Raw genomic sequence first — 8,902 nt, 5'->3', positions numbered from 1 at the left:
GGACAGAGGAGCTGTTCTATACAGTAGGATCTTGTTTCTTACCCACTCTGTATATACTAGGCTGCATCTGCTAATCCCGAGCTCCCGATGCCTTCCTCTCCCATCCCCTTCCTCCTTGGGAACGAGTCCACTCTGCGCGTCTGCGAGTCTATTTCTGTTTCACAGGTAAGTTCGGTTCTGTCATATTTTAGAGTCCACAGATGAGTGATATCATATGATATTTGTCTTTCTCTTTCTGACTGACTTTGCTTAGTATGATACCCTCTAGCTGAATCCATGTTGCTGCAGATGGCATCATTTCATCCTTTTCATGGCTGAGTAGTATTCTATTGTATATGTGCACCACCTCTTCTTTATCCATTCATCTGTGGATGGGCATTGAGGTTGTTTCCCTGTCTTGGCTATTGTGAATAGTGCCGCATTGAACACAAGGGTGCAAGTGTCTGTTTGAAGGTAATATATCTTATTCTAAGCGCTAATAACACTTAAACACAATTTTAAAAAAAGGTCAGCACTCACGACATGAATAGTTTTGTGTCCTGACTTTTTCATGTACCATTTCACCATGAGCATTTTCCTGGTCATTAAGATGTTTTCTTGGGGAGGGACCACGTGGGGTCTGGCGGAGCTGAATTTCTGGCAGTCCTCCAGTTGGGGGCTAGGTTGGAAATATGGAGTTGCTGAAGGAAACTTTACCCAGCCTTGTGCCCCTGGCGGCCTGGGACTGGAATCTTCCCCTTAATGTGTCCACCTGTATGGAGCATCCATTGGAGGCTGTGAGGTACTGGTCAGATCAGGTGTTCCTGCTCCAGTTTGCAGCTTTAGTTTCCAGCTTGAGCAGCCAGCTGCTGGGCTGGCTCCCTCTGGCCATTTATGGACCTTTGTGCTGCCCCCAAGGAAGGTTTCTACTCCACTGGAATCCAGACAGAGGCCAGAGAGGCTGACCTCACTTGATACCATCAGAGCCAGAGGTATCCTAGTGGCTTCCAGCACAGGTGCTGTTGACCTGTGGGCACTGGCTGAAAATGAGACACTCGTTGGCACCAAGTTCTACAAGTATGAGCAGATCACGTTGTGTCTACAGGGTCCCGGGCTGTGGCACAAAAGCTGTCAGAGGAAACAAAGACTTCTGCATCAAGATCCGGGACCTTGCTCAGCAGATGGTTCTGAATCCAGACCGAGCTCACTCTGGACGGGTCACCTGTATTGCTGCCTCTCCCCACAAGGACTCCATGTTTCTTTTCTTTTAACTATTTTTCATTTATTGGTAACTCACATCATTCTGAATAGCATTTGAAGCCTTGCTTCAAGCAGTGTTAGAAGCCAACACAGTAATAGTTGAGATTTATGATGTGCTCACTGTGGTTTAATTTTGGCCAAAGGTCAGTTTTGAGCTATTACAAAAAGAAAGCTCAAAGTAGTCATGATACTTGGTAACTTTTGTATTTCCCGTTAATCTAGCGAGGGAGTCCGTGTTCACGCAGTGAGGACAGCAGACTTTCACTGTGGGATCCCCCCGTCCCAAGCCAGCGTCACAGATCGGCTGCGGTGCCTCTGCCCACCTTCCTACCTCCCTGGCTTGGCATCCTCAGCAGACAGAAGTCTTTGTCTCTGGTGATGAGAAGCGATTGTTTCCCTTGTGGACACCAAGAGTGCAAGCCGTGTCCCCAACACAGCTGCACACTCCCAGGGCGTCACTGGGCTAGTGTTCTCCCCACACAGGGCCCCCTTCCTGGCCTCAGTCAGTGAAGCCTGCTCACCCAGGCCTTTCCAAGGTGTTTAGAAGCTGAGCCCACAGAGACTTTGTGAGCGATGCTGCTTGGTCCCTGCTCAGTCACTCCCTTCTTACTGCAGGGGGCTGGGACCACCAGGTCACCCACCATATCCTGCCCACAGAGCCTCTCCTAAGAGTGTTGCCAGGTAGACTGGATTTTAGACAGAAAGCAAATCCCCTATGAGTATCCACTCCCTTTGCCCCTATCCTCTCAGCTTGTGAGACAACACAAGAGCCTCATATAGTATGTGGGTTTCGTTTTTGTTTTATGATTTATTTGTTCATGGCTGTGCTGGGCCTTCATTGCTGTGTGCAGGCCTTCTCCAGGTGCTGTGAGCTGCACACCAGTTTCAGTGCACAGGCTTCTCATTGCAATGATTTCTTCTGCTTCAGAGCACAGGCTCTTGGCACACAGGCTCCAGCAGTTGTGGCACATGGGCTCGTTGTTGAGGCTCCCAGGCTCTAGAGCACAGGCTCAGTAGTTGTGGTTCATGGGTTTAGTTACCCTGCCACATGTGGGATCTTCCTGGACCAGGGATTGAACCTGTGTCCCCTGCACTGGCAGGCGGATTCTTTACCACTGAGCCACCAGGGAAGTCCTATACAGTACGTTCACATGCCAGATCTGTGCAGTTAATAGGCATCATCTCTCAGACTGGGGGAGGGCTGGATTCTGGGGTCCTGTAGTCCTGGAAGAAAAACATCCTTGAACATGGATATGTATGTGTACGGGTATACACATAGGTTTTTTTTTTTTTTCCAGGGGGAATAAAAAGTCCATTCCGCATCTCTCCCAGGCCCAATTCCCACCCCCCAAAGTCAGCAAAAGGTGTTTTGTTTTGTTTTTTTAAATAAAAAAGATTTATTTTTTAAGCCAGACTTTTTTTGCTTGTTTGTTCTGGCCACACTGCACAGCATGTGGGATCTCAGCCCCCTGCCCAGGAATTGAACCCATGCACCTCGTGTTGGAAGCACAGAATCTCAACCACCAGAGCACCAGGGAAGTCTCAACAGACGGTTTCTTTGCTTCACATGTAGCTATGCATGAGGAACTGGCCATGTCTGGATGGGGTATGAGATGTGGGCACCCCTGGGTTCTTGGAAGCAGCTCATAGACTACTCATAGAGATAGGAGCAACTTCATAAATATTTTTTTTTTTATAGAGTCAAATTCAGCTCTATCATGGGCAGCGCTCACATTCAGCCCAGCTCACCTTGTAGAAGAGCCAGGACGCTCACCACAGTTGTGCTCATCTCCCTGCTATGAAAGTGAGCCAGAAGCCTAGTTTCTGGCTGAATAAGAAGTTTGGCTGGCACCTGTGTAATGGCCACCCCTTACTCCCATGGAGCTGTGTATACCCTCAAAAGAGATGAGTGTATTTCTGCCACAGATGCCACTGAGAAAAGTTTCAGGATGGAGAGCTTAAGGGCATTTCAGTTAAAAATGACACAGACGTGCTCAGGAATGTTGGCCGCTGCCTGGGCCCTGACACGCTTTCCCCTGGGCCCCTGCCTCTGGATACAGGAAGCCTGGATGCTATTTGGGGGGACTCTCAAGATTTTAAATGCAGCATCAGAGAGAATCCGAAGTTCTGGTCAGTGAAATAAAAAGTTGATTCATTGTTGTTATTTTTTCAAAGAAAGGATGTTTTCTTAACAACACTGAGAGTGGCTCTGTCAGTGGGTGTCCTTCACTCAGAAGCCGCCTCCTCAGCAAGGCTCCTAGGACCACTCAGCTTAAAGTGGCCCTTTACTCAATCACCTTATTTTCTTCATGACGTGTCTTACTATCTGAAATTATCTTATTCCCTTATCTGCTCACTAGTGTCCTTTAAAATGCATTTAATGTATCTATCTATCTATTTGGTTGCACCTGGTCGTAGTTGCAGCATATGGGACCTAGTTCCCTGACCAGGGATCAAACCCAGGCCCCCTGCATTGGGAGCTTGGAGTCTTAGCCACTGGGCCACCAGGGAAGTCCCCTTCACTTGTGTCTTATTTGTCTGCTTATAAAACTAGCCATGAGGCAGTTGAAGCCCTAGGACAAGAGGAACGAATGGACCACTGGCACCTAGCATACAGCTCCCCTTACCAAACATTCATGGGCTGTGTGCCAGGCAGAGTCCTGGTTCCTCAGACCACAGCAGTGAATGAAAAGACAAAAACCTTTACACGTCACTGGGGAATGAATGAATGAAAGGATGAACGAACTGGATGAATGGATGGATTTACCTCCTGTAGTTAGACGTTTAGGTCAGTGCACCTTAAACTTTCCCCTGATTTACCTCTCAGGAAATGTCTTTAAATTCTCGCATTTGATCATTCAAATAAATGTAAAGTTTGTATTCTACGCAGAGTGACCAACTTGTCCTGTTTTGCTTGGGACTTTTCTGGTTTTCCCACTGAAAGTCTCTTGTCCCAGGAAAATATTTAGTTCTGAGCAAACTGGGACAGCTGGTCACCCTAATTCTTCACCCTATTATATTCATGATTAAAAAACAAAACAACCAGCTTTATTGAGATATATTCCACGTACCGTAAAATCCACTTGTTTTAAAGTGACAAATCAGCGGGTTTTAGTACAATCACCACCACTATCTAACCCCAGAACATTTTCAGCACCCCAAAAAGAAATCTTGTACCCAAGAGTCCTTCCATTTCTCTGCTGCTTTTGGCCATTTGTGGACAACACCTCCTCCTGGATAACGCCCAGGCTCACCTGCCCACTGCATGGAATCACTGATGGATTCAGGGATGGAATCTGTGAATTCCGTCACAGTCTGATGGAATCACTAGTTCTTGGGGTCACCTTCCTGGGCACACAACCTCTGAAGAAGAACCCCCTGGTTTGGAAGGGCCCCTCAATTGGTTTAATGCTCTGCTGTCACCACTTTGAAATTCTGAATGATTTTTTTAACAAAGGGTCTCACATGTTTATTTTGCACGGGGACCTGTCCATTATGTAGTCTGTCTTTCTTGTTTACCTTCCGCCTCTCACACAGGTTAATACACTCTTTGACCTCAGACTCTGTCCTACCCTCTCCGTGCCCTAGTGCCTGGTGGAAGCTGAATGAATGACTACTCAAAATGCATGAATAAAATGAATGAATCACAGGAAGAAAGGAAGGAAGGGGGAAAGAAAAGGAGGAGAGAGAAAGAATGAAAAGAAGGAACGAACGAATGAAGAAAGAAAGAAATTCACCTATTATACCTTGAGGAATAAGGTAGGAGGAATTTTCAGTGTAAACAGAAGTCGAAAGAACATTCCAAGCAAGGGGACAGCGTGGGCAAAGGCAGCCATGGGTGAAAATTTCCAGAGGGCAGGAAGGACCAGGAGGCCCTGGGAAACGTGGTTGCACTGGTCTCAGCTGAACCCCAGGATTCTGGGGGGAAGAGAGGGAGGCAATGGCTGCTCTCTGAAAGAAGCTCTTTCCCTGACTGGGGGCAGGGAGAAAGCCCTGGAATCCAGAAGAGGGGTGCTAAATAGTGCCTCCAGAGGGGCCTCTCCTGTCATGGGTGGTTGGAGAGGTCAGGCCAGGAAGTCGAGGGGAGCCGGTGGGGACAGCGTGGCTCAAATCTAGGCCATCAAGGCTCAGTGATCTTAGTGACTCCAATTGAAACGCCTTTGCCACCACTGGGACAGACGTCAGGGCTTTGACTCAGGGCTCTGCACCTCCTGCCTGGTGCCCTAGCAGCAACAAGGCTTCTCAGGGCCCCAGGCCCCCCACTCCAGCCCACCCTTGGCAGCTAGATAGTTCTCAGGGTCCCAGGACTAGTGAGAGGTCAGAAGAAGCCTTGGCAGGGGAGTCCCAGCTGCCTGCAGGGACAGGAGATAATGACCTCTTGGAGTTTATGGGCATAGGACTTGGTCCTGCCAAGTTCAAGAGAAGAGGCCCAGATAGCTGCAACCCGCCTCCGCCCCACAGAGTTTAATATTGCTAATCTGGGTCCGTCTACTCCTCCCCTCCCCTCCTGACCTCCCAGCCACAGTGACTTTCTTTCCGGCCCTTGATGAGTCAAGTTCATTCTCGCCTCAGAGCCTTTGGACTTGCTGTTCTCTCTGCCTGGAGCATTCATCCCCTAGATCCAGGCTTGCCTGCTTCTTATCATTAGTGGGGTCTTGTCTCAAACTCCACCTCCTCACTCTGGAACGTTGGAAGGGTCCACTCCAGCTGGACCCATGACCAGCCCTTCTCCACTCCATGACCTTGTTTAATTTTCAGACTGCCAGGCTCAGAATCCTCCCCACTATTATCTACTAGCTGGGGCAAGTTTCTGAACCTCTCTGCTTCTATTTCCTCACCTATAAAATGGGGATAATAGTAACACTTATGTCATTATGTTGTTGGGAGGAGTGAGATGGCACAGGCACACAGCAGGATTCCATAAATGGTAGCCCTTGTGACCATCACCGTTTGCCTGCCCCAACTCCCCCTGAGAGGAGAGCCTGTGTCTGGCTTGCTCATAGCTGCAACCCCAGGGCCCAGAACCGTGCTTTGTACAGAAAAGCCATTTCAGCAATAGGTTTTGATGTAACTGATCTCTTTGTTTCTCTCTTAATATTTTCCCTTTTCCTATTCTCCCCACTCCCCATGCAAGAGAGGCTGTTAAGCAGACTAAAGGCCTCCCAAGGCTAGAATGAGAGGAAGGATGGACAGAGTGATGAGAGCAGAGACATCGTGGGTGCTGAGAGGTCCCTGCAGGTGGCAGCCGGAGCCCAAAGGAGGACCTACCAGGACTCCCAGACCACAGTGTGACCCCAACTCGGCAGAATGATTCTGTGCCCTCCACAGAAGAAGTGGAGAGGGGTGTTGGCCCCCAAAAGCACCAAGGCGACCCATGCAGACTCATGGCTGGAAGACCCACGGGCCTACCCAAGCCTTAGCTCTATGTACATTCCTCTCCCTGACACCAACTCAGACACACCCCTGGGCTAACGAGAGAGAAAGTTCTACTTCTCACACCCTTGAGTCCTGGCCTGGCAACCATACCTGGCCCTCAGCTAGGAAGTTGCATCATTGTGGCTCACTGACCTCTCTGGGTCTGTCATCTGTAAGGGGAGGCAGTTCCTCCCAGATGCTATTCAGTTTTCAGGCTTGATAAAAAGCCTGGAAAAACTTTATGTGCTATCTCATCTAAGCCTCTCAAAACCCCTGAGAGATCAGAACTACTATATTCTCTGCCTGACAGATAAGGAAACTAAGACCCCAAAAGACTTGCAACAAAACAAACCTGGTCTGGGGTTGAGTGGCTGATCTGACCGGAATCCACTTCACCTAACCCCAGGCCCACCCTGGGTAAGCAGAGAGTGACAATGTTTTCTAAACCACACAGACCTGTGCTAGTGACAGGAGGCAGTGGGGCGGGGCGGAGGGGGGGGAGGGGCGCGGGCCGTACAGAACAGGAAAGAAGCAGAGTGTGACTCAGCCCTGGCCAGTGTGTTGCAGGGAGTATGTGCAATGTCATGCCACTTGGGGGGTGTGGCGCAGCACAGCCTGGTCTGAGTGGTCAGCAAAAGGGCAGAGAAGACTTGCCCCCTCCAGGCCCCAGTCAGCTGCCCAGGGAAGGCACCTGACTGGTCTCAGGAAGCCTGGATCAAGTGCCAGCTCTGCCTCTGGCGCTCAGAGTGACCTCTGCAAGTCTCTCTCCGCCCAGGGCCTCAGTTTTCCCACTGGGCCCAAGTACACAAGAACCTTGGCTGGAGGCTCAGAGAGCTGACAGCAATTCTAGTTGGGCTCTCTATTGCCCCCTAGTGGACAAACTGATGCATGCTTCCATCAGTTCCTAGGTGAGAACCTGCAGAATCGCCCCTCCCCAGTCTTGATCCCTGACCTTGAGTAGGTAGAGGCGGCACCCACAAGTCTCACTGTCAAGCCTCAGAGGAAGGGAAAGGTCCAAAGGAGATCTGGATGGGGCAGGAGAATTCCCACGCCCTGGTTCTGCTCCTCAATCGCTGTGTGAGCTTGTACTCACCTTCCTTTCTCTAAGCCTGCTTCTCTAAGGACGAGAGTTACAGGAAGAAGCCTGATCTGGGAAGCATAAGGCTTGGTTTCCATCCTTCTAAGGAGCTGTGTGTGTGTGTGTGTGCTAAGTCGCTTCAGTCGTGTCTGACTCTTTGCGATCCTATGGACCATAGCCCACCAGGCTCCTCTGTCCCTGGGATTCTCCAAGCTAGAATACTGCTGTGGGTTGCCATGCCCTCTTCCAGGGGGTTTTCCTCACCCAGGGATTGAACTCTACTGAACCCGTTTCTCTTATGTCTCCTGCATTGGCAGGCGGGTTCTTTAGCACCAGCACCACCTGGGAAACTCTTAATGAGCCATGTGAGCTCAGGCAATTGCCTGCACTTCCCTGGGTTTCAGTTTCCCCATCTGCACAACAAGCTGATGGGACCACATGGTCTCAGGACCTCTCTGGCTCTGACATTTAGGGATCTAAGTGGGAAATATGTGTTTAGGGAGATTAAGAGGAGGTGCAAGGGGCCACAAGGAGAGCTTCCTTGAAGGAAGGACTAGGTCAAAATTATCCCCCAGGGCTTATAGAGGGTCACATGGCATTGAATATATATTCAGGTTTTATATTTACTGAAAAAACCCACACCTAGGACCAGACCCTGTACTGGTCACTGGTCATATGATAGCATACAAAACAGACACAATCCTTGTGCTTGAGGAAAAATTCACAGCCAAGTCAGGGGCACTGATTAGTAAACAAACATTCGCACTCTTGTCTGAACAGGGATGATAAGATTATGGACAAGTCATAGCCATAGCAGTGTTGGAAAATGAAACATCAGAAGGGAGGTAACATGTGAGTAGGGTTTTGAAAGGTGAGGATGAGTAAAACAGGTGCTGAATTCTTCTAAAATTAAACAATTTTTCCTCTCACATTGGCTTGTGCAAAGATAGTGATCTTAGTGAAAATTCTGCTTTTACCTGGGAAAGAGGGACAAGCAAGTTGTTGATGGAGACAGAAAAATCTAACAAAAAGGGCTTCTTCTCTGGGTGCCTAAGTTGAAAATAGATATCAACAGACTGTGACAAATGAAGTGAGTCTCAGACACAGAGTGGGATGCAGAGAGGGGCTGAGGTCAAGGGTCAGAGATGTCTGGTGAGCCTTAATAATAAA

General features: G+C 49.1%; 1 pseudogene; it reads left to right on the top strand.

Annotated features, from left to right (window-relative positions):
- Nucleotides 1-671: 671 nt before the first annotated feature.
- Nucleotides 672-1,958, top strand: LOC102273547 (methylosome protein WDR77 pseudogene; annotated as a pseudogene).
- Nucleotides 1,959-8,902: the final 6,944 nt, after the last annotated feature.

Source organism: Bos mutus, chromosome 2, assembly GCF_027580195.1.
Source record: "Bos mutus isolate GX-2022 chromosome 2, NWIPB_WYAK_1.1, whole genome shotgun sequence".
In the NCBI taxonomy this organism is placed as follows: Eukaryota; Metazoa; Chordata; class Mammalia; order Artiodactyla; family Bovidae; genus Bos; species Bos mutus.
Note: the sequence above shows the minus strand (reverse complement) of the source record. Positions and strands in the feature narration are given on the sequence as shown.